This window comes from Heptranchias perlo, chromosome 13 (genome assembly GCF_035084215.1).
Source record: "Heptranchias perlo isolate sHepPer1 chromosome 13, sHepPer1.hap1, whole genome shotgun sequence".
In the NCBI taxonomy this organism is placed as follows: domain Eukaryota; kingdom Metazoa; phylum Chordata; class Chondrichthyes; order Hexanchiformes; family Hexanchidae; genus Heptranchias; species Heptranchias perlo.
In genome coordinates, this window is record NC_090337.1 from 41,891,822 (window position 1) to 41,916,935 (window position 25,114).

The following is a 25,114-nucleotide window of genomic DNA, read 5'->3' on the forward strand; positions in this document are numbered from 1 at the left end:
TTGAAGATGCTGAAGAAGTTTGATTGCAGATTTCTTATGTAGGAATGCTTTTTAAAATTATTTTATTTGCCAACTCTCCCAACAGAGGAGAGTGGGAGTTTCTAGCTACTTGTCAAAGTGCCAGACAACCGACAAATTTTCAGACCCAACGAAGCTCCCACCCACCCAACGTCAAGGGTACTCAGAATCAGGGATGACATTCCCAATGGGCACGACCAAAGTGGCCTTCGTCCCATGGCAGCTGGCTCTTGACACGGAATCTCTGCTTCCTGCATCTCTGGACTTTGCTCCCATGTTTCACAGGCTTTGCGCTCTCAGGGGGATGACTGGAGTCCTGGCATGTGCTGCCATCCTGAGGGATGGCTGTATCATGCAGCAGAGACTCGTGGATAGCTTGGACCTCTTCACCATCAACTTCCTCCTTCGGTGCCTGTTGATGTTTAGATCTGCAGGAAGGGAAGGTGGATGGTAAGGATGGGTGAGTATCCCCCTCTTGGGAGGGATTAAGGAGGCAGAGAAGGGGGTTAGAGATTGTTTCTGTGTGGTACTTCTGAGGGATGCCAGGGTGACTGTGCAGGGGCTCAGTCAGTAACCTGGTACCAGCAAGATGACACCGACCTCTCCATCTTCCATGGCAAGAACTGAGAGCCTACCCATGAGCTTAGTGGTCTAATGAGATCTCATTAGTAAACACAAAGGCCCCAAAAATCCACAATCCAAATCCGCCATTATAACACTTCCCTTTCCTGGCCAGTTACACACCTGATATTATCAGAATTCCTGGGGTTAGGCAATTTGAATGGAATGGGAGGGTGCCCATTCCAGTATCGGTGGAGCTGTGATAGCCCCTGGGTGTGGAGGGGTGGGGAGGAAATTTTGGAGTTGGTCAGCTGCTGAAGAAGCACAAAACTATCCTTTTCCAGGAAGGCCGCTTTCCTTACTGCAGCCGATCGCTTTGTGACTGCCTGCTGTAAGGAAAACAGCCTTTCAGAATTCAGTGGGCCCTCCTTCCACCAGCTTGAAAATACAGTATGCCACCTTCACACAGGTGTATAGTATGCTGGGGCCACCAGAGGCAAGACTGGTGGGAATCGCACCAGATTGTGCCATGCTGCCAATCCCGCTTCCTTCGATAATGTCAGGTTTAAAGGGGGTGGAAACAGGAACCGCCCACCTCCACCTCTCCCAGGAAACACAAATGAAGATATAACAGGGCAGCGACCTGGTGTAAATGGGTCCTGCCCCAATTACTGACCCCACTAACACCATGCTGCCTTAATAGAGCCTCTACCTTGGCTTAAGGCCCGAGAAAATTCAAGACCAAAATGTTAAAAGAGTTAAATGAATAGAACAGGACGAGGAAATCTTTATCTCAAAAAAGATAAAGATAATTAGTGTATTTCTAAAATAAAAACAGAAAATGCTGGAAATACTCAGCAAGTCAGGCAACATCTGTGGAAAAAGAAACAGAGTTAACGTTTCAGGTCAAAGACCTTCCATCAGAATTGGAAGAAGTTAAAGATTTAACAGCTTTTAAGCAAGTACAGAGCCAAGCTGGGGGGTGGGGGGAGGCAGGAGAGGGGAGGAAAGGATAAAAGGATAAAAGGGAAGGTCTGTGATAGGGTGGAGGGCAGGAGTGATTAAATGACAAAAGGGATGATGGTGCAAAGCAAGGAGGGTGGTAATGGGACAAGTAAAGAACCAAAAGTCGAGTCTAGAGGAGCTGTAAATGGCAACAGCAGAACCATTACCTGCACCTGCTGTCTGAAAAAATGGGAGCAGTGGTTATGATCTGAAGTTATTGAAATCAGTGTTGAGTCCAGAAGGTTGTAAATTGCCTAATCGAAAGATGAGGTGCTGTTCCTCGAGCTTCCATTGAGCTTCATTGGAACAGAGTAGGAGGCCGAGGACAGAGAGGTGAAAGTGGGAGCAAGACAGAGAATTAAAATGGCAAGCAACTGGAGGCTCAGGATTACGCTTGTGGACTGAACAGAGGTGTTCAGCAAAGCGATCACCCAATCTGCGTTTGGTCTCCCCAATGTAGAGGAGACTGCATTGTGAGCATCGAATGCAATATACTAAATTGAAAGAAGTACAAGTAAATCGCTGTTTCACCTAGACGGAGTGGTTTGGAGCCCTGGATGGTGGGAAGGGAGGAGGTGAAGGGGCAGGTGTTGCATCGCCTGCGCTCACACGGGAAGGTGCCGTGGGAAGGAGAGCGGGTGTTGGGGGTGATAGAAGAGTGGACCAGGGTATCACGGAGGGAGCGGTCCTTTTGGAATGCTGAAAGGGGAGGTGAGGGGAAGGTGTGGTTTGGCGGTGGCATCGCCCTGGAGGTGGCGGAAATGGCGGAGGATGGTACATTGAATGTGGAGGCTGGTGGGGTGGAAGGTGAAGACAAGGGAGATGGTTCTGGGAGGGAGGGAAGGGGATGAGGGTAGAAGTGTGGGAAATGGGATGGACACAGTCGAGGGCCCTGTCAACCACAGAAGAGGAGAATCTTCGGTTGAGGAAAAAGGAAGATATATCAGAAGCATTGGTGTGGAAGGTGGCATCGTCAGAACAGATATGACGGAGAAGGAGAAACTGGGAGAAGGGAATAGAGTTATTACAGGAAGCGGGGTGGGAGGAAGTGTAATCAAGGTAGCTTCCGGACACAACACTGATTTCAATAACTTCAGATCATAACCGCTACTCCCATTTTTTAGCACAACAGGTGCAGGTAATGATTCTGCTGTTGCCTTACAGCTCCCCTAGATCCATCTTTTGTTTCTTTACTTGTCCCATTACCACCCTCCTTACCTTGCACCATCATCCCTTTTGTCATTTAATCACTCCTGCCTTCCACCCTATCACAGACCTTCCCTTTTGTTCTTTCCTCCCCTCCCCTGCACCCCCCTCCCACTTTTCCCTGGCTCTGTACTTGTTTAAAAGCTGTTAAATCTTTAACTTCTTCCAATTCTGACGAAGGGTCATCGACCTGAAATGTTAACTCTGTTTCTTTCCCCACAGATGCTGCCTGACTTGCTGAGTATTTCCAGCATTTTCTGTTTTTATTTCAGATTTCCAGCATCTGCAGTATTTTGCTTTTGAATTAGTGAATTTCTAATGTTGTTTTACTTTTACGCTGCCACCCTCTCCCCAGACTAAATCTTCACAAAACTATAATCTCATTATTGCTGATCATCCATTCCTTATGATTACAGCCACTTACTAGAACTCGATATTGTGACAAGTGCATATCTTGTGGTGTGCTGGATAGAGAAGTTGAATTATTGTCACAAGCATGCAGGGAGAAGGGGGGAGATTTTCTGCTGTTTGAAATCATGACTAGTATTATCAGGAAATGTCAGGGAGCTGAAATGCCATAAGCTGTGATTAATCAAGTGAGGATTGTGTCTGGGGGATCCATCTGGTCAGACAACTCATACTTCATCTGCAAAACTGTTTTAATAAAAATAGAATACCAGAATGATCCAGAACAACATCTTTAATAGAACAGATATTTAATTAAAGCTGCAGTCAGTTAAAAATAATAAATTTCAACTTAATAACATCATTTATCTGAATGGCTATTGTTTTGTTCTGGAAAAAAAAATAGCATTAAAGCTCCTTATTGCAAATTCGCATTTGCCCTTATTGTGAACAATCTGAACCGAGAATGGTCAGATGTTCCTGATTGAACAAGATGCCTCAAGAGATCATATGGGCCCAGAAATTCAGCCATGCGGTGCCCTTGTTTCGGTAGCTAAATGGCCTCCTAAGTTTCCAACATGGCAGGATGAAAGTGCAATCTCACTACGAGCCAGAAGTACGCCACCCGCCATATTGGTAAAGGCCAAAATATCAGCGGGCAGTTCCCACGCCTGAATCAAGCGTTATCCCTTTTGCATATGCAAATAAGGGGCCTGACACCTGTTTGAGGCCCCCTTTGTAAGTTTGCTTTGCCTTGAGGCAGCACTCAGGAAAACCAGATCTACATGCAACCTAAGTGTTTAAAATATACTTACCTGAATGTTGGGGCTGGGAGGAGCAACATCCTATGCTCTACCACCACTACCCCCAGCCCTGGGCCACTGCTACCTCACCTCCAACCACCGCTACCTCCCACCCAGCCACAGCTACCACCCAACCCGATCACCCCCTTTCCGGTCGCCCTCCCCCTTCCCGGTCCCCTTTAGCCACTTACCTGAGGGCCGCTGCTGGCGTCGCATCAGTCCGATCTTCCATTCAAACTTCGCCGGCAAGCTGCCTGGGAATACCTGTTAGGTGCCCACAGCTTGCCTGCTCAATGATAAAGAGGCCATAGGCCCAATATTAGGCGGGTCTCACCATTCAGGTGCAGGAACCGATCCGTGTGCCCCCCGCACACACTCAAATTTCTAGGCCATGATGTCTGCAACAATATAAAGTTAAATAACTTTAAGGTAACTTACTTTATAACTTCTGGGAAAGATATCAGAAACCAAAATGAATCATCTAATAATTCAGTACACTGGATGCAGAAAATGCTATGGGCCCTGATAACATCCTGGCTGTCATGCTGCAGACCTGCACAATAGAACTAGCCAGCCCCTAGCCAAGCTATTCTGCTGCAGCTATAATACTTGTATCTACCTGATAATGTGAAAAATTTCCTAGATATATCCTATCTACAAAAAGCAGGACAAATCTAACCTGGCCAAACGTTGCTCTATTAGCCTTCTCCTAATCATCAAAAAATTGATGGAAGGAGTCAACGGTAGTACCATCAAGTGACTGCTACTCACCAATAGCGTGCTCACCAATGCTTATTTCTGGTTCCGTCAGAACCATCTGGCTCCTGACCTCATCCAAAGCTTGATTCAGAGATGGAAGCTAGAGCTAATGCCAGCAGAGAGGCAAGAATAGCTAACTTTGAAATCAAGATGGCATTCGACCAACTATGGTACCAAGGGGCTCTAACAAATCTGAAGTCATCTACGGTGTACGCCATTATTAAGGTGCAGAAATTCCAGGAAATTATAGCATAAGTGACCTATACCATTACTCCACACCGTAATTTGGTGGGACTTTTGCGCTGCTCCATAGACCTTTGCCGAAAAAGTTGAATAGCTAATTGTCATAGCTCCGCCCCCCGCCCCCCCCTTAAAATCAATGGCGAGATCGAGTTTGCTGCATTGAAGCCAGTGTTCACACTGCTGCCAGTTAGGCTGAAAAATAATGGCACTGGAAACCTGGCAGCACTCTAATTTATATGTTTATTCAAGAGGGTTGTTTCTGATGCCTCATTATCCACACTTAGTGCACACAAGATCAATCCGAAGAGAATCTTCAGACCAATTCACATAAATCAAATTCAGTGTGCTATGAGATATTACTGAGAGCCTCCGTAGGCACTAAGTAAATGTAAATCTTTGTTTGTAGTTACAAATTTTATAATCACCAACCCCACCTATATTTAAAATTGATAAGTAATAACATAGACAATGGAGAACATGAAGAAAACATACCCTCAGTAAATCAATACATCAGATGCAATTTATGGCATCAAAATGGCACGGTGTATCAGCAAAACAGTCCCCACTGGATATTATCTTAAAATTTAAAAAAGTTTACAAAGTGAAAGTCCTCTTGATGCCATGTAAAACATTTACAGCTGAGAATGATAGCAATTTCTGCATTTATACTACAGTTTGCTTTTACAAATATATAAATTTGGTGTTTGTGTAGCTAGGGCTAAAACTTTCTAGATATTCCTAAATGCCAGTTTCCCTAAATGACTATTTACAATAGCACCTTGGATCTGTTTCGGACATTGGCTGCGTCGCTTCTGATTCGCCACTGTGCTCACTGCCGCGTATTCTAATCAGTTCTCCAGCAAATTGTGACGTAATTTCGCCACTGGAGGATCGGGGAGCACAACAGTCTAACTTACGGCGATCGGCGCCAAAATCCGGGCCATTATCTGAAAGTTTGCCGTCAAGTCACACAGCATCCTGACTTGGACATATACCGCCAATCCTTCATCGTTGTGGGGTCGAAATCCTGGCATTCCCTAATTAACATCATGGTGGGAGCACCATCACCAGAATGACTGCAGCGGTTCAAGGAGAAGGCAGGACAACTAGGGATAAGCAATAAATGCAGCTTTGAACACGTCACCCACATCCCAAGAACATTTTTTTTTAAAAACAGGACGATGTTGTAGAGAAAATATTCCATTGCTAGGAAACAGACAACCTAGAAAATAAGTACAGCAGAACTAAAATTAAAATAAATCAAATCCCTTGAAGGTAATGACCCAGTTACATTTCTAAGTACTTCCATTAGGAATATTCTGAACTTACTAAACTTACCATTTTCTGAGAAACTGCAGTCTTGAGGAAGAATATTCGTCTCCTTAGGTCGGTTCAGCCCTAAACCAGTTGCCATCATCTGGTAAAAAGAAGTACTTTGATTTTCAAATAGATGTATAAAGGAAAAAGGTCTTGCACAAAAGCATGGTAAGATATACCCCAAAGGAATTCAGTGCCCAATAATTTCCCTGCCCATTTGTAGCAGTACCATTATATTCTTTTCTGCCCTGTGAAGAATTGAATTGCTTTTTAGGAGAAATTGTTTTGATAAAAGATCAGGGACACCAAGAGATGCTAAGTGAAGAAAAAGTTGGGATGTAAAAGTGACTACACACTGAGGCTCCCACCTCTTTGAAAGAATAAGAAAGGAAAGATCTTATTGCAGGCACAGACTTAAAGAATAATCAAACCTTTCAGTATTTTGAGCTCTAAAGTATTGGTTTATCAATGAGTCAGATATTTCATAGGAAAAATAAGAAATGTGTAAACAGATTAGAAGCCTTTAGCATAGTAAATGGAAAGCCATAGAGAAAAATCATAATGGATAGATATCATCCCCCACCACTGGGACTTGATAGTATTCTCTAATATAGTCCCAGACAGAGCTCTCATTGTATGATCCAAAGATCTAATTATTGACACTTTGCAGAAGAACAGGAAAAATGGATGCAAAAGGGATAAGAATAACTTCCTTTATTTCACATCTTGATTCTCAATAGGATATACTATACACTGGACATACCTCGTAGATATTTGTTACACTGGAATACTCAATGGATATTTGGTTCCCAAATGTGTGTGGTAGTTGTGGTGAAAATGTTTGTATATTGTTACTTGTCCTACGGGAATATCCTAGAGTCCTCCCTCTCTATTTCAACTGATTCAGAAGTTGGAACAAATGCTGAAGGTCATGTGGATTTTGTTATGTTCCACTTCATTCATTTTTCAAGAATTTATCTTTCACAACCGGAATACACATTTATACTTTCAGGTCAATTCAGGCATTGCTGCCAGCAAATTGGTTCTCATCAACTGGAAAAATAGAGACTTCATGTCCACTGAAAATTGGAACAAGGATAGTCTAGGAAATATCTCAATGAAATGGATGAGTGCAGTTATTGTGGGTGAGCTACGGTTCTTTAATAAAATCTTAGGTCAAATCATGAGCAGAGCCTACATCAAAAATACAATGGCTACCCTTTTGGGACATTAATAGATCACACATTTGAAATATGGAATTGATAAGCATATTTCACAGCTGCAGTTATATACTTTCTATCAGTTTGTTGTAAACCAGTAAAGTAGCCATAACTCTTGGTGGATGATTTACAATGGGTCATATATCTTAAAAAAAACAATAAAAATACAATTACAAAAAAGAAATCCAAGGAAGCATGTTACATTACAAATTGGTTATGGCCCATTTTTGGGTGTACAGAGCACGCGCCCCAACTAGGAGGCCAGAGGCTCGACTGAAATTGAGCCTTGGGCCTCATTTGCTTGATTTGGGTGAGCTGCTAACGCCTATTGCATCTCCAGAGACAGCTCACTCAATTGCTGGATCCAATTTCGGGCTGCATGCCTCACCAACAGTGGCCCTCGGATAAGTCCCGGGGGGGAAGAAGAAAGGGAGGTGGGCCAATAACAGGCAAGTAGCAGCTCTCAGGGGGCTGTGGGGCCGGGAGGAGGACTCCTCATCCTCTTACCTCTACAGGAACGTTTTTGAAAACAAAAAAAATTACCTTTTTGTTGATGGTCGCTGCTTAGGCTGCAGCAGCCACTGAAGAATTCTTAGCAGGGCAGGCCAAGAGCCTGCTCAATTTATCACAACCCAGTGTAGAAGAAGGGTCCTAAAATAGTCAATTGCATATGTGAGAGGCCTAACTCCTGTTTTAGGCGGCTGCCAGGGGCACTTGAAAAATTGACCAATGCAATATCGGGTCAATCGTTTTTCAGGTGTTGTTGGCGCGCAGGATGTTGGTCCCCAAAACTGGACTTTGTTGCCCCATTTTATGGGCATAAAACAGGCACAACGAGGTCCAATTTCTACTCCGTTATATGTAGGAAAATGCTGTTCCTAATAGGTAGTACAATATTTTGTCTTGCATAATGTGTCCTATTTATGATCTTTCTGTCTTGGGAATTCAGTGTATTGTTCAGACAGATACTCTATAGGAAGAAGGGATGTAATTGAACGTGTGATTAAAACATTGCAGTATTACAAGTGGAATTTCAGCTGAACAAAACAGAAAGGGGTTTAGAGAATTATATCAATTTATTCTATTTGAGGAAACCATTAAAATTGACAGTTCTATAAAATACACATTGAATTTCTCTTAAGAGCAAATAGGATTTTCATAGTTTAAAAGAAATGCTGTTGTCGTGAATTTGCCTCTGCAGTTTCTAATTGAGCCAAGGCTTTGTACTTAGAAAATAATTATGATTCCATGCTGTCACTGGGGACTGGGATTCACTCCACTTGGCTCCAGATAATCCTGCAAACCAATGCAAATCGGCAGGCTACTCCTACCAATGCTGATAAACTATGGGGTTTTGGTTGGTTACACCCCAGCAGTACTCCTGTACAAACCTGAAGGTCCCTAAACCTCCGCTCTGCATCCCTGCACCAAAGCCCTCTGGACTTAGTTAAGAGGGGTGTTTCCGATGAGCCAAAAGCGAACACCCTAAAGAGGTAAACAATGGGTTGGAAATTGGTTATGGTCCATTTCCGGATTCGTAATGAACGACATGCTGATATCTCGCATCCCAAACGGGACACCTGAGAACAGCCTGAAATTGAAGGCTTCATTATCATTAGTTGGACGAGCTGCCAGCACCTGTCGCGTATCCTCAACCAGCTGACCCCTTTTCTAAAGTTGAATGTCAGGTAGTTTGCCTCGCCAGCAGTGGCCTGATGTAAGTCCCGGAAGGGAGCTTGGAGTGCAAGCTATTGGCATGTCATTCATTATGAATCTGGAAACGGGCCATAACCAATTTCCACCCCTTTGTCTACCTCATTTAAGGTGCACGCTCTTGGTGTGAAATCGGGGGAGAACTCTTGATCCTTTTAGCTCCACAGGTATGAGTTCTGAACTTTTTAAAATGAAATAAACGTAACTATTGCTGGCAGCCACAGAGGCCGCTGAAGAATCTCGAGCAGAGTAGGCCCAATTCCTGTAAAGGGCCTAGCAACTGTTTTAGGTGACTATCAGGGATGCCTGAAAAATGGGCCTGACGAATCAGTGACCTCAACGCACCCACAGATTGGGCACAGGCCATCCCACTGCTAAATTGGTCATGGTTGTGCTCATTTTATGCCCGAAAAACAGACACAACGCATACAAATTTCTACCCCAGAAACTCTACCTTTGTAGATTTCTCAATAGCTTAGTTTGGAGACTTATAAGCAGTGTTTATATATATATATGTCAGACATCCAGTTGACCCCAAAAAAGTACATAGGCTCTTTTCTCAGAGAACAATAATCTATAAATTATTTCAGTGTATAAATAGAGTACAGCAAACTTTACTTAACAGTTTATAATCATGTGGCTGACAAACAGGATCATATCTTTTACTTGTCCCTCATTTTTCACGATCAGAATATTCATAGTATCTGCTGGTACTAAATGATAATTTGTCTTATTAGTGCACAGAGGCCTGTAAATCCATGTTAACTACATTGAACTAACGCTTGTCCCACATTTTCTTACAGTTTCTGTTCAATATTGGTTGGCTAAGAGGTTGTGGGATATTATAGGACAAAGACTGCAAAGATCATTTTTGATCATTGACGCTGTAGCTAATGAAAGAAAACTAATTTATAAGAGAATTCAAGAAATCTAATACCCAGAAATGAGTGGGAATCAGATTTGTTCTCTTTTGACTTAACTTTAAGTAGCCTGTAATTAAGTTCTTCCTAAGTTCCTTTCCTGCCACTGAAAAAGTAATAAATAAGCCATTTCTGAATGTTAACACAATAGATTTGAATTTATATTTTAGTAATGGTGTTTATTTGTGACTCATCTGGTGCAATTGATCTTTGTATAAACATGTGTTATTTCAGATTTCAATTTTAGTGGCATATGAGTTTCTGCATTAATTTGGGGAGGATGAGAATAGTTAACTCATAGATACTGCATCGTGTCAAGTACTGACGTGGCTTGGAACAAAAATAGCCATCCCGAAGTGCTTCAGCCTGGCGGCACACAGATGGCCGCACTTTGGGTGTACTGGAGACATATGTAACTCATGTTTATATTTACAGATCTAAAATAGCCCTGAATGTGCCTGCAGTGCCAACAGCATTCTTCCCAGCACATACTTGCTATGATTTATCTAAGTACTGAAAGTCATATAATTTCAGTGTTTGCAAATTTAGAATGGGATTTTTTTTTAACATAAAGTAACAATTTTTGCACTCCAGTACAATGGAAATCTATTAGCTTTATAGTGCCAACACTAAATTGCTTTGAAAATCAAGCCCAGCAACTGGATGCAATACAGCCAGTCTTATGATGACTAACGTTACTCACTCATTGTTAGGGTCAACAAGCAAATTAAGGCACAACAGTTACCCAGAAAGGTAGGTGTTCTTTGAGATGTGTATTTGTGTTTGTTATCATGGTTAGCTCATTATCAGCCTAGGTTGCTTGTGTTTTTTCTGTAACCCACTAGGAGCCGAATATTCCAACAAGCAATAAATCAGGTGAGTCTCAGATTTATTTCTTCCATATGTTCTTTGCATAACATAAGGACTGCAGCATACAGCAAGAGGTAAGGTGCCAAGTTAAAACATTTTAATACTAATCAGTTTCTGAAAAAAACAAAGTGCATCATGTAAGGAATCCAACAGATGCTGATGCATAAGGTCCTTACTAAAGCAGAGATGTTGGTACAGCATCCTTCCTTAATGTTGCAGTTACCTGCCATTTTCCCATAAATACTTGCTATTTGTGTAATTGCAGTTCATCCTGCTCTAAACATTTATCCAATTAATATTTTATGCTGGAGTTTTGTCAATTTCATGATAAAATTAGTCAGTTTCCAATAACACTAGCACTGTTGCATATTTAAATAGGCATAAAGATGTCCTGACAAGCTTTTATGCAGTAAAATCATGAAAGGAAGATGGATGATACTGTTCCTAAATAAAACAAAGTGCAGCTATAAATAGGGATAAATTTGACGTGAACTCTTCCTTGCATATGTTTAAAATAAACATCATTAATCAGCTTTTGATAAAGCAAAATAAATTTGGATAACTGTAAAACTTGTGTTTTAAAACTATTAAAATAAAACTCAGAGAGGCTTTCATCTTGGATTTTCCTTTGGCTATCAATGAGCCACCCTAGACTTTTTGAGCAATTCAGGGTTTCTTTTTAGTTTCCTTAAAACTGGTATTAAAAAGTCCATAATCCTTCAACATCGCAGGGATAAATATACTGACAGGGAATAATATAAAGACTGGTTGATGTATTTTGTGCTACTGGTGGTAACAGTCTGATTGCAATACTCAAATCTGCTTGGTGGTTTTCTCCTGGACTTAAGCTGAGAGACATGGCCAGCTTCAGCAAAATCAAGTGGAAGGAATTCTGACCCAGTCAGATTCAGGTTGCACAAGGTGGGCGCTTTCTTTCAAGCTCAATCAAATGCCATTCCTATCCCACTAAGGACAGGGCTGTCGCCGAGTTGGAGAGAAGAACAGCTGTTTCAATATGTAATTTTGCTAAGCAGTATAGTTCAGCCGGTAGTTGGCATCATTCCCTTTGCTGCACCTTACAAAGATAACAGCACTGAGTTCTGTTAAAGATGTAATTTTATCAGGTAGTGGTAATATGCATTAATACCAAATAAATAGCAGTGATGCACTTACTTACAGCTGGCAAATCTCAACTATCCCCTTTAAGCAACAGAAACTATAATCTTTTGAAAAGTTTGGTATGATCTGCCTTGAGAAAGAATAACAAAATTACTTTTTTCATTATGAAATTTTTTGTTTTAAAATTCAAAATTATTGCATCTAAAGTTATTTTCAAAATTTCTGAAATTATAATTTATCTAAAAGAACCATAATTAGTGACTAATACATATAGAAGAAAGAAAGAACTTCCAATTATATAACACCTTTCACAACCTCAGGATGTCCCAAAACATTTACAACCAAGGAGCCCTAGTAAAATTGAAGTTAATGGGAATCAGGGGGAAAACTCTCCAGTGGCTGGAGTCATACCTAGCACAAAGGAAGATGGTAGTGGTTGTTGGAGGCCAAACATCTCAGCCCCAGGACATCGCTGTAGGAGTTCCTCAGGGCAGTGTCCTAGGCCCAATCATCTTCAGCTGCTTCATCAATGATCTTCCCTCCCTCATAAGGTCAGAAATGGGGATGTTCGCTGATGATTGCACAGTGTTCAGTTCCATTCGCAACCCCTCAGATAATGAAGCAGTCCATGCCCCATGCAGCAAGACCTGGACAACATCCAGGCTTGGGCTGATAAGTGGCAAGTAACATTCGTGCCAGTCAAGTGCCAGGCAATGACCACCTCCAACAAGAGAGAGTCTAACCAGTTCCCCATGACATTCAACGGCATTACCATCACCAAATCCCCCACCATCAACATCCTGGGGGTCACCATTGACCAGAAACTTAACTGGGCCAGCCACATAAATACTGTAGCTACAAGAGCAGGTTGGAGGCTGGATATTCTGCAGCGAGTGATTCACCTCCTGACTCCCCAAAATCTTTCCACCATCTACAAGGCACAAGTCAGGAGTGTGATGGGCTACTCGCCACTTGCCTGGATGAGTGCAGCTCCAACAACACTCAAGAAGCTCGACACCATCCAGGACAAAGCAGCCCGCTTGATTGTCACCCCATCCACCACCTTAAACATTCACTCCCTCCACCACCGGCTCACATTGGCTGCAGTGTGTATCATCTATAAGATGCACTGCAGCAACTCGCCAAGGCTTCTTCAACAGCACCTCCCAAACCCGCGACCACTACCACCTAGAAGGACAAGCGCAGCAGGCACATGGGAACACCACCACCTGCACGTTCCCCTCCAAGTCACGCACCATCCTGACTTGGAAATATATCGCCGTTCTTTCATTGTCGCTGGGTCAAAATCCTGGAACTCCCTACCTAACAGCCCTGTGGAAGTACCTTCACCACACGGACTGCAGCAGTTCAAGAAGGCGTCTCACCACCACCTTCTCAAGGGCAATTAGGGATGGGCAATAAATGCTGGCCTTGCCAGCGACACCCATATCCCATGAATGAATAAAAAGAAGTACTTTTGAAGTGTAGTCTCTGTTGTAATGTAAGGAAATGCAGCAACTAATTTGCACACAGCAAGGTCCTGCACACAACGATGAGATAAATGACCAGATAATCAGTTGTAGTGATGTTGGTTGAAGGATAGATACTGTCCAGGACACCAAGAGAACTCCCCTGCTTTTCTTCAAATAGTGGCATGGGAATTTTTACATCCACCTGATAGGGCAGATTGGTTTAACATCTCATTTGAAAGACAACACCTCCAACAGATATACTAAATCCGTAGATTTACTAGAATGATACCTGGACTCCAAGTGTTAATTTATGAGGACAGATTACACAAACTAGGTTTGTATTCCCTGGAATTTAGAATATTAAGGGGTGATTTGATCGAAGTTTTCAAGCTATTAGGGAGAACGGATAGGGTAGATAGAGAGTCATAGAGTCATAGAGTTATACAGCACGGAAAGAGGCCCTTCGGCCCATCGTGTCCGCGCCGGCCATCAAGCCCTGTCTACTCTACCTGTGGGAATGTTCCCCGAGAGTCAGGACTTTCAGGAGTGAAGTTAGGAAACGCTTCCACAAACGGCAGTTTGTGGAACTCTCTTCCGCAAACGGCAGTTGATGCTAGCTCAATTTTTGTTAAAATCTGTCAATCTCAGACTTAAAATTAACAGTTGAGCTAAGGCGGACTATATGGAGTTAGGTTACAGATCGGCCATGATCTCATTGAATGGCGGAACAAGCTCGAGGGGCTAAACGGCCTACTCCTGTTCCTATGTTCCTATGACAGTGTAGTACTCCTGTGCTACACTAAATTTTCAGTCTAGATTATGTGCTCAAGTATCTGGAGTGTATCTTGAGTCCACCACCTTCTAACTCTGAAGCTGGAATGCTACCACTGAGCCAAGGCTGGCAAAATGTATCGAAATTAAGGCAAATGATATGTTAGTACACAGATCTATTCAGAAACTGGCATTTTCACTAACTTTGTTGTGCAAAATTCAGACACCAAATCACACTACACATGTTGGGTAAATTCAGCAATTTAATGCAAAATTCAACAATTCCATCCTTTCAGCGGGGAGCTGCACTCGAACAGAGTGTTGGGCTGAGATAGCGAAATATCACGATAGCCCTGATTCTCCAACCCATGCTCCCTTCAAGAATGGCTCTCCGTGACCTTGGTGAATTTACCCTGGTAAGTGTGGAAATTTGTGGGATTTGCCAAAGGATGCTGTGCCACAACAAATCACTCGCCTAGTTATAATGTGATGCAATTGTGATTTATGTACATTCTAATATTAAAACAATGACACTGTGCAAAAAATATAAATATTGTCATTGAAGACACGATTTCCTTCTGGTTCTTGTTTCAAACAAAGATAAAAAAGCCGAAACATCAACAGTTTCATTCCTAAATAATTCAGGGAGTGTCATCCACCATTAAACTCATTTGTGGAAAAGGCTGGATAATGTATTCATGCTCAATGTGCCCATGAGTCACACAGCTTTTTTTAGGCTTTGTGGTTAACCATGCATTATTGTTCATTTAAATATGTATATACAAATATATTTGAGAGTTGCTACAACAGCCCTACACTCTTTGCAGTTAAAATACTGAGCTCTGTTTTCAAAATGTTTGTCAGCAACAAAACTGATGTTTTGCTTATATTAACATGTAATTTTTTTTCTCATCTTACATATAATTTGCAAAAGATTGATTTAAATTTAAAAGCAGTGTTTTACACATTGTTATGATGGGACTACAGTTAAATGGATGTTTTTCTTGGGGGCATTCCTCCACAATTTCGCCTCCACATGCCTTTCCAAAACATTGCACTAGCATAAATCGGCAATTTGTGCTTGAATAGTCTGCACCTGTTTTTTCTTGGCATTAGCTTGGTTGAAAACATATAGCCCACGTGAATGGTAGCTAACATCTCTCTGCTACCTTAAGGGACTGAAAGTGGTCTTTGATCTTGTCTATCGAGGAAATTCTGGCCTCAATTTTTACAGGGGGGGAGGGAAAGGTGCGAGGGAGCCCAGTAGCAGGCAGTCAAACCTGGCAAGGTCGGGGACATGGAGGCCCTGCCAATCATAATGACAGGGCCACATTTAAATAAAACTTCCCGGAGTCCCACCCGCCACCCGGCCAGATTCACAACTGGCCGGCGGGCGACAACCAGAATTTGGCCGCAGGAGGCCGCAGCCGGGAACCTGTGGGAATGTTCCCCGACAGTCAGTGGGAGGAGGACTTCCAGGACAATCACAGGAGGGCTGGGGATTCCCACTCCATGCACGAACAGTGGGGGCCGGGGCTGAGGATTCCCTTGCAATCGAGGAGCAATCCTGCTCCTCCTGTCCCACAAGGAGTTCAAAGAGAAAGATATTTTTGAACAGTATCTTGGCCTCTTCTGGCCAGTCGGCTCTTCCCACCATGGTTCTGTTGCCGGGCAGCAGACAGTGTGGGACTTCCTCTGGCTTGCTGTTAATATTACATTGCGGCGCCGATGAGGTCATCAGGCTGTGCAGCTTAAGTAGGCCCCCACCTGCTTTTAACGGGAGCCGCATTGATGGCCTGAATCGTCGCTGTTAATATTACGGCGTCCAGGAAGGTGACATGTTGGGGGCGAGATTTCAGTTTTTAAAATGTTAACTCCTCGCCCGATCCTTTCCTGCCCATCGGGGGTGGAGGAGTGGAGGGGTGGGGGTTTCAAATCGAGGCCTATGTGTTTCCGAATGGTAGAGTGAAGATAGAATGGCTCCACCAGTTTGGCCATGTGGCTGCACTTTTGTTTGATCAGTGAATATCATAGTATCATGGTAGTTACAGTACAGGAGGAGGCCCATCGAGCCTGTGCTGGCTCTTTGACAGAACTATCCAATTAATCCCGTTCCCCTGCTCTTTCCCCATAGCCCTGTAAATGTTTTCCTTTCAAGTATTTATCCAATTCCCTTTTGAAAGTTACTATTGAATCTGCTTCCACCGCCCTTTCAGGCTGCCTAAAAAATATATTTCCTCATGTCGCCTCTGGCTCTTTTGCCGATCACCTTAAATCTGTGTCCTCTGGTTACTGAACCTTCTGCCACTGCAAACAGTTTCTCCTTATTTACTCTGTCAAAACCGTTCTTCATTTTGAATAGCTCTATCACATCTCCCCTTAACCTTCTCTGTTCTAAGGAGAACACCCCAGCTTCTCCAGTGTCTCCACATAACTGAAGTCCCTCATCCCTGGCACCATTCTAGTAAATCTCTTCTGCACCCTCTCTAAGGCCTTGACATCCTTCCTAAAATGTGGTGCCCAGAATTGAACACAATACTCCAGCTGAGACCCAACCAGTGTTTTATAAAGGTTTAGCATAACTTCCTTGCTTTTGTACTCTATGCCTCTATTAATTATGCCCAGGATCCCATATGCTTTTTTAACAGCCTTCTCAACTAGTCCTGCCACCTTCAAAGATTTGAGTATATGCACCCCAGGTCTCTCTGTTCCTGCACCCCCTTTAAAATTGTACCATTTAGTTTATATTGCTTCTCCTCATTCTTCCTACCAAAATGCATCACTTCACACTTCTCTGTGCTAAATTTCATCTGCCATGTGTCTGCCCAATTCACCAGTCTGTGTCCTCCTGAAGTCTGTTACTATCCTCCACATTGTTTACTACATTTTCGAGTTTCATGTCATCATCTGCAAACTTTGAAATTATACCCTCTATAACCAAGTCCAGGTCATTAATATATATCAAAAAGCACAGTGGTCCTAATACCGACCCCTGGATAACACCACTGTATACTTCCCTCCAGTCTGAAAAACAACCGTTCATCACTATTCTCTGCTTTCTGTCATCTAGCCAATTTTGTATCCACACTGCCACTGTCCCTTTAATCCCATGGACTTTAATTTTGCTAATAAGTCTATTATGTGGTACTTTATCAAATGCCTTTTGAAAGTCCATATACACAGCATCAACCACACTACCCTCATCAACCTTCTCCGTTACATCATCAAAGAATTCAATCAAGTTCGTCAAACACTATTTTCCATTAACAAATCCATGGTGATTTATTAGCCCATACTTTTCCAAGTGCCAATTCATTTTGTCCCAAATTATTGTCTCTAAACGTTTCACCACCACCGATGTTAGGCTGACCGGCCTGTAATTGTTGGGTTTATCCCTCTCTCCTTTTTTGAACAGGGGTATAAAATTTGCAATCCTCAAGTCCTCTGGCACTGTCCCCATAACTAAGGAGGATTGGAAGATTGTGACCAGAGCCTCTGCAATTTCCACCCTTACTTCCCTCAAAACCTAGGATGCATCCCATCTGGACCTGGTGACTTTTCTACTTTGAGTACTGCCAATCTTTTAAGTACCTCCTCTTTATCTATTTTTATCCTATCCAATATTGCTATTACCTCCTCCTTTACCACTACAATGACAGAATCCTCTTCTCTAGTGAAGACAGATGCGAACTATTCATTTAGTACCTAAGCCATGCCCTCTGCCTCCACAAGAAGATCTCCTTTTTTGTCCCTAATCAGTCCCACACTTTGTTCGACTGCCCTTTTACTATTTATATGTTTGTAAAAGACTGTTGGGTTCCCTTTTATGTTAGCCGCTAATCTATTCTCATACTCTCTCTTTGCCCCTCTTATTCCCTTTTTTAGATCTTCTCTGTACTTTCTGTATTCATCCTGGTTTTCTACTGTATTATGAACCTTACATTCGTCATAAGCTTCTTTTTTCTGTTTCATTTTAATCTTTATATCTTTAGTCATTCAGGGAGCGCTAGCTTTGGATGCCCCTGCTTTTCCCCCTCGTAGGAACGTGTCTACTCTGTACCCGAACCAACTCCTCCTTGAAGGCCTCCCATTGTTCAATTACTGTTTTGCCTACCAATTTTTGATTCCAATCCATCTGGGCAAGATCTAGCACCAATAGTACGAGAACATTTCAATACAGATGAAAATCCACAATATGCAAGAGGTCACAATTTAGTTATGTACAGTAAATGATGATGGGCATGATTTTCACTCGGAGCCAGGTACCTTGTGCATCTGCAGATATTTGCGTGGGGAACCCGAAAGCAAATTGAGTGCGTAGCAATCTGCGATCACATCTCAATTGAAAGTGGGTATTTGTGTTTCTGGGTTTCTCACGCGCTAGGCAGCCAGATTGACAGGCTGGCTGCCTGTCGGCAGTGAAAGGAGCTGCAAATCAGAGAGGGGGCGGGAGGGAGAGAGAGAGAGACCATCGGCACTGCAAGAAATCGGAGGTGGGGGTAGGGGGGAAGTGGGGGGACGTGGACGATATCAGAAGGTTCAGCCAGCATCAGGGATCAGGGGTGTCAGCCAGCAGTGGGGGGTGGGGGGAGGGGGGGACTGCAGGTGGGCTGCTGATTGCAGCGGTCCTGACAGCCAAGTGAGCTTGTTGGGCCTGGATGAAGCACTCCTGCTCTTCCGGGCCAAAAGGCAATGCAATAAAGGCACTCACCTCATGGATCCAGCCCTTCCCGCTTGCTTTCATCTGATGTGAATCGGAAGTGATGAGAAACCTGAACAGGTAAGGTTCAATTCATTTAAGTTTTCCAATACACAAAATATTAAGTACCTCAAGTATTTCAAGCAATTGCCCCTTTAAGTTTCGGCCTGCTGACTTTAATGGGGGCGAGACTTCCTAGTGTCTGCTATGCACACGTATACAAACCTACCTAAGTTAAAACCAGAAGTGGGCGCAATTGGAGCCGGGATATGGTCCCACTCCAAAAAGTTATTATTTTAACCTCCCACCTCGGCCCCAACCCACCCGTTATTAGGTGTTAAAAATACCCCCGAAGTCTTATCAAAGGCATATGAGTAGCACATGGCTGATTTTCACAGCATGTAAATATCTAAGGTATATCATGGAGGTTCAGTGGTGACTGAGCTTGTAAACGGCCCCACCAGCAGTATTAACAATCATTTATCAAGCACCAACTCAGATGGTGTGGAAAAATCAAGCATATATGACCAGATCATCTTTTCCAACTGCTGACAAGAAAGGCTAAATCCACTTACCACAGGGATGGCAGTGGTAAGCTAAGATGTTGGAAAGAATTGACTTCTTGATTTCCAGAATAGTACTTACGGGCCTAACAGAGACAAATGTTTTGCATAGATTTTACCTAAACAAGCAGATAACTCTTGATGTAAGTGAGGAGTTAAAAATAATTGGATCCATATACCTTCTTTACCACAGGCTCCTTCCAAACTCTAGCCAGTGATATCTTTGGCATCAGTCAATCAATCTTCTATTACTAAATGTGTACCTTAAGTTACAGTTGTTAGCAGTCAAAATAATAGATCAATCTTTCCTTCCCTATGGGTTCTTGACAATTGCATGTGAAGTAAGTGTTTAACGTCATAATCGGTTTTACAAGAGGTAGCAGCACAATCTATCACACACATGGGACAAGCAGGAGATCGTTATAGAGTGAATCAAAAATAGTTTCATTCATTGAGTATGTAAGTTATGTGATGCCGAAAACAAAATCAGTAATATTGATACAAGGAGAATTCCACAGTCCATGGCTTTCAATTGCCTCGGATGCAGTTCTGTTACTGGCTGAATCATAGTGGTGCAGCAAGGCCTATGCTTACTTGGTTCTCTGTAGCTTTGTTGCCGTTTTCTGACCTGTTCCAGGATCTCCCTGCTTCAGGTGAATTCTGACATGGTACTTCTCTGACCTGGGGCTCAATTTTGAAATGGTAGCGGGTTGGCAGGGTGAAGGTGCATGTGGCAAATCCGAATTTAAAAAAACTTACCTTTTCCAAAGCGATTGCGATGTAATTGATGATGATTAAAGTTCTTTCCGGGTTTCGAGCCCGGCAGCCAACCTGATTGACAGGCTGACTGCTGACAGGAGCTGCAACACCGAGGTGGGGGGAGAGAAAGAGAGAGAGCGAGACATCATCCAACGCTGGAGCAGAAGATCGGGGGAGAGAGGGGAAGATCGGGGGGGAGAGGGGAAGATTGGGGGACATTGGGTGGGGCGGAGAGGGGAAGAGGGGGAGATCGGAAAGGGACATAGGGTGCTGAGAGGGAGACATCAGACATCGGAGCAGGGTGGAAAGGTAGGTTGATTTTGTGTTTTAACTTTATGCAATGGTTTTTTATTTAATTTATTTTGTTAATTTTTGCCTGATCGGGCACCAGGCGTGAATCGGAAGCTGTGGGAAAGCCACCGAGGTAAGTTAAAAATCGTTCTAACTACCTAATATGCCACGAGTAAAGTATCTCAAGTACCTCAATGAGGTACATTTGGTTCTTTAACTAACATCCTGCCGGCTTTAATTGCCGGCAGGACTTCCGGATTCGGGAAGCGCACGCGCACTCAGGCGTGTCTGTGGGAAACCTGGAAGTCGGCGGGTTGGAGCCGGCTTCCGAACCCGCTCGGCACCTTTGCAATTTTCGCAACCCCCTCCGCCCCCCCCCCCCCCGCCCCCAATGCACCCGCAATTTAAGTTTAAAATTGAGCCCCTGGTCTTTAGTGGACTACAGAGAAAAGCTGACGTCCAGTTTTCCTGTGTTAAAAGGAACAAACATTGGCTGTTGATGGAAGAAGCATAAAATCAACTTTGATTATTGGTTATTTAGTGAATACCACTTGAACGTTACAAACTATTTCAGTAGGAAAAGCAACTATGGAACTAAAAAGCTGTCGAATTGTTGTAAAAACCCAACTGGTTCAGTAATGTCCTTTAGAGAAGGAAACCAGCTGCCTATATGTGACTCTTAATTACCCTCTGAAGTGGCCTAGCAAGCCATCTGTATCAAAGCACTATAGCAGTTCAAGAAGGTCTCCCAACACTTTCTCAGAGCAACTAGGGATAGGCAATAAATTCTGGCCTTGCCAGCGATGCCCACAACCTGAGAATAAATGAATAGGCTTGACTAATGTGAGGAGATGGATGGAGATCCAGAAGAAGTTTCATGATTTTTAAAAACACAGAAGACAAAATTATTAATGTAAAATTATAGCAAAACACATGTAAGGAGATGAAATTAACTGGCAGTTGTTATAGGTATATCTTTGTAAAAAATGCTGCACTCACACAATGAATGCATTCCCATGTAGCAAATCAGCCTGCCTTAAAATGGAGGTGAAGAACATATATGTGGATGGAGTTAACTAGTAGTTGTTCTAGATGTATGTAAAAACATTGTACTCACACAAAGAAATGAATACATTTCTGTGAGGCAAATCATTCAATCTTAAAATGGCAATGACAGACATATGGGGGGGAGGGGGAATTTTAACTGCTAAATTGTTAAAAATGTGAAACCTGAACCCAACACACCGCGAATGCGCCTATTTCTAGTTTTACCGCAGCAGGTTGGGGGCGGCCAAGTAAACTGCTCTGGAGAGGTGGATCAGTGATTATAATATTTAAATGAGGCTTCCATTTAAATTTTACACTGGCTGGCCGGATTTCCCAGGGTTCGGGAAACCCAGCAGCTGAAGGGAGGCTGGAGCAGGCAGATCCAGCTAGTAAGTGCTTTTCCAGCACTGCTTGTGGGCCAGGGGGAGCAGGAGTGTTTCCCTCTGGCCCCCCAAGCAAACCTGCCACGATTCTCCGACCCCCAAGTGATTGGCCGACACCCTCGTGATCTCTCCCCCGGCGATGTCTCCCCCCAGCTATGTCTACCACCACCCCCCCACCCCACCATGATTTCTCCACCCTGCGATGTCTCCCTGCCGTGATCTCTCCATCCCATGATGTCTCCCCCTGGTGATGTCTCCCCCCCCCCCGCGAGTCTCCTGCCCGTGATCGACCCCCCCCCCCCGCCATGATCCCTCCCCCAACATACTCTCTCCCCCACCGTGATGTCTTCCCCCCCCCCTTGATGTCTTCCCCCCCCCTTGATGTCTTCCCCCCCCCCTTGATGTCTTCCCCCCCCCCTTGATGTCTTCCCCCCCCCCCCTTGATGTCTTCCCCCCCCCTTGATGTCTTCCCCCCCCCTTGATGTCATTCCCCCCCCCCTTGATGTCTTCCCCCCCCCTTGATGTCTTCCCCCCCCCTTGATGTCTTCCCCCCCCCTTGATGTCTTCCCCCCCCCCCTTGATGTCTTCCCCCACCTTGATGTCCTCCCCCCCCCTTGATGTCCTCCCCCCACCTTGATGTCCTCCCCCCCCCTTGATGTCCTCCCTCCCCCTTGATGTCCTCCCTCCCCCTTGATGTCCTCCCCCCCCCTTGATGTCCTCCCCCCCCCTTGATGTCCTCCCCCCCCCCTTGATGTCCTCCCCCCCCTTGATGTCCTCCCCCCCCTTGATGTCCTCCCCCCCCCCCTTGATGTCCTCCCCCCCCCCCTTGATGTCCTCCCCCCCCCCCCTTGATGTCCTCCCCCCCCCCCCTTGATGTCCTCCCCCCCCCTTGATGTCCTCCCCCCCCCTTGATGTCCTCCCCCCCCCTTGATGTCCTCCCCCCCCCTTGATGTCCTCCCCCCCCCTTGATGTCCTCCCCCCCCTTGATGTCCTCCCCCCCCCCCCCCTTGATGTCCTCCCCCCCCCTTGATGTCCTCCCCCCCACTTGATGTCCTCCCCCCCCCTTGATGTCCTCCCCCCCCCCCTTGATGTCCTCCCCCCCCTTGATGTCTTCCCCCCCCCTTGATGTCTTCCCCCCTCCTTGATGTCTCCTCCCGGCATTGTCTCTCCCCGCGATGTCTCTTCCCGGCATTGTCTCCCCCCGCGATGTCTCTTCCCTGCATTGTCTCCCCCCGCGATGTCTCTTCCCGGCATTGTCTCCCCCCGCGATGTCTCCCCCCGGCATTGTCTCCCCCCGCGATGTCTCCCCCCGGCATTGTCTCCCCCCTCGATGTCTCTTCCCGGCATTGTCTCCCCCCGCGATGTCTCTTCCCGGCATTGTCTCCCCCCGCGATGTCTCTTCCCGGCATTGTCTCCCCCCTCGAAGTCTCTTCCCGGCATTGTCTCCCCCCGCGATGTCTCCCCCCGGCATTGTCTCCCCCCGCGATGTCTCCTCCCGGCATTGTCTCCCCCCTCGATGTCTCTTCCCGGCATTGTCTTCCCCCACGATGTCTCCCCCCGGCATTGTCTCCCCCCGCGATGTCTCCTCCCGGCATTGTCTCCCCCCGCGATGTCTCCTCCCGGCATTGTCTCCCCCCTCGATGTCTCTTCCCGGCATTATCTCCCCCCGCGATGTCTCCCCCCGGCATTGTCTCCCCCCGCGATGTCTCCTCCCGGCATTGTCTCCCCCCGCGATGTCTCCTCCCGGCATTGTCTCCCCCGCGATGTCTCTTCCCGGCACTGTCTCCCCCGCGATGTCTCTTCCCGGCACTGTCTCCCCCGCGATGTCTCTTCCCGGCATTGTCTCCCCCGCGATGTCTCTTCCCGGCATTGTCTCCCCCCGCGATGTCTCTTCCCGGCACTGTCTCCCCCCGCGATGTCTCTTCCCGGCATTGTCTCCCCCCGCGATGTCTCCTCCCGGCATTGTCTCCCCCCGCAATGTCTCTTCCCGGCATTTTCTCCCCCCGCGATGTCTCCTCCCGACATTGTCTCCCCCCGCGATGTCTCCTCCCAGCAATCTCTCCCTCCTCCCTCCCTCCTCGCTGCCGCACTCTGAGCCTCCCCCACCCCGCCACCAGCACCAAACCCCAATCCTCTCCAATTGCCATAGACCATCCCCAGTGGTCTCCAGCTGTTGCCTTCGACAACAGGCTTTCTCGCTCGGCAGGTGCCAGCCTTCAATCTGGCCAGCTACCGGGCGGGAAACATTAAAAAAAATTCTAATGAGGTCCAGCCGTTAAATTTGACAGGACTTCCGCCTTCCTGGTATTTCCAGGTTTCCCGGCCGCTGACACATGCCACCATTCCCTACCTGCCTCCTCGTAAATATCGGGGCCATGATCTGGGATTCTCCCATTATCTTGTGCTTACAACAAATTTCAGAACAGATCTAGCAGCTCAAAACTGGGCATCCATGAGGCGCTGTAGGCCATCAGCAGCAGCAGAATTGTATTCCAGCACAATCTGTAACCTCATGGCCTGGCATATTCCTCACTCTACCATTACCAACAAGCCAGGGGATCAAACCTGGTTCAATGAGGAGTGTAGAAAAGCATGCCAGGAGCAGCACCAGGCGTACCTAAAAATGAGGTGCCAACCTGGTGAAGCTACAACTCAGGACTACAAGCATGCTAAACAACGGAAGCAACATGCTATAGACAGAGCTAAGCGATTCCACAACCAACGGATCAGATCAAAGCTCTGCAGTCCTGCCACATCCAGTCATGAATGGTGGTGGACAATTAAACAACTAACGGGAGGAGGAGGTTCTGCGAACATCCCCATCCTCAATGATGGCGGAGTCCAGCACGTGAGTGCAAAAGACAAGGCTGAAGGGTTTGCAACCATCTTCAGCCAGAAGTGCCGAGTAGTTGATCCATCTCGGCCTCCTCCCGATATCCCCACCATCACAGAAGCCAGTCTTCAGCCAAT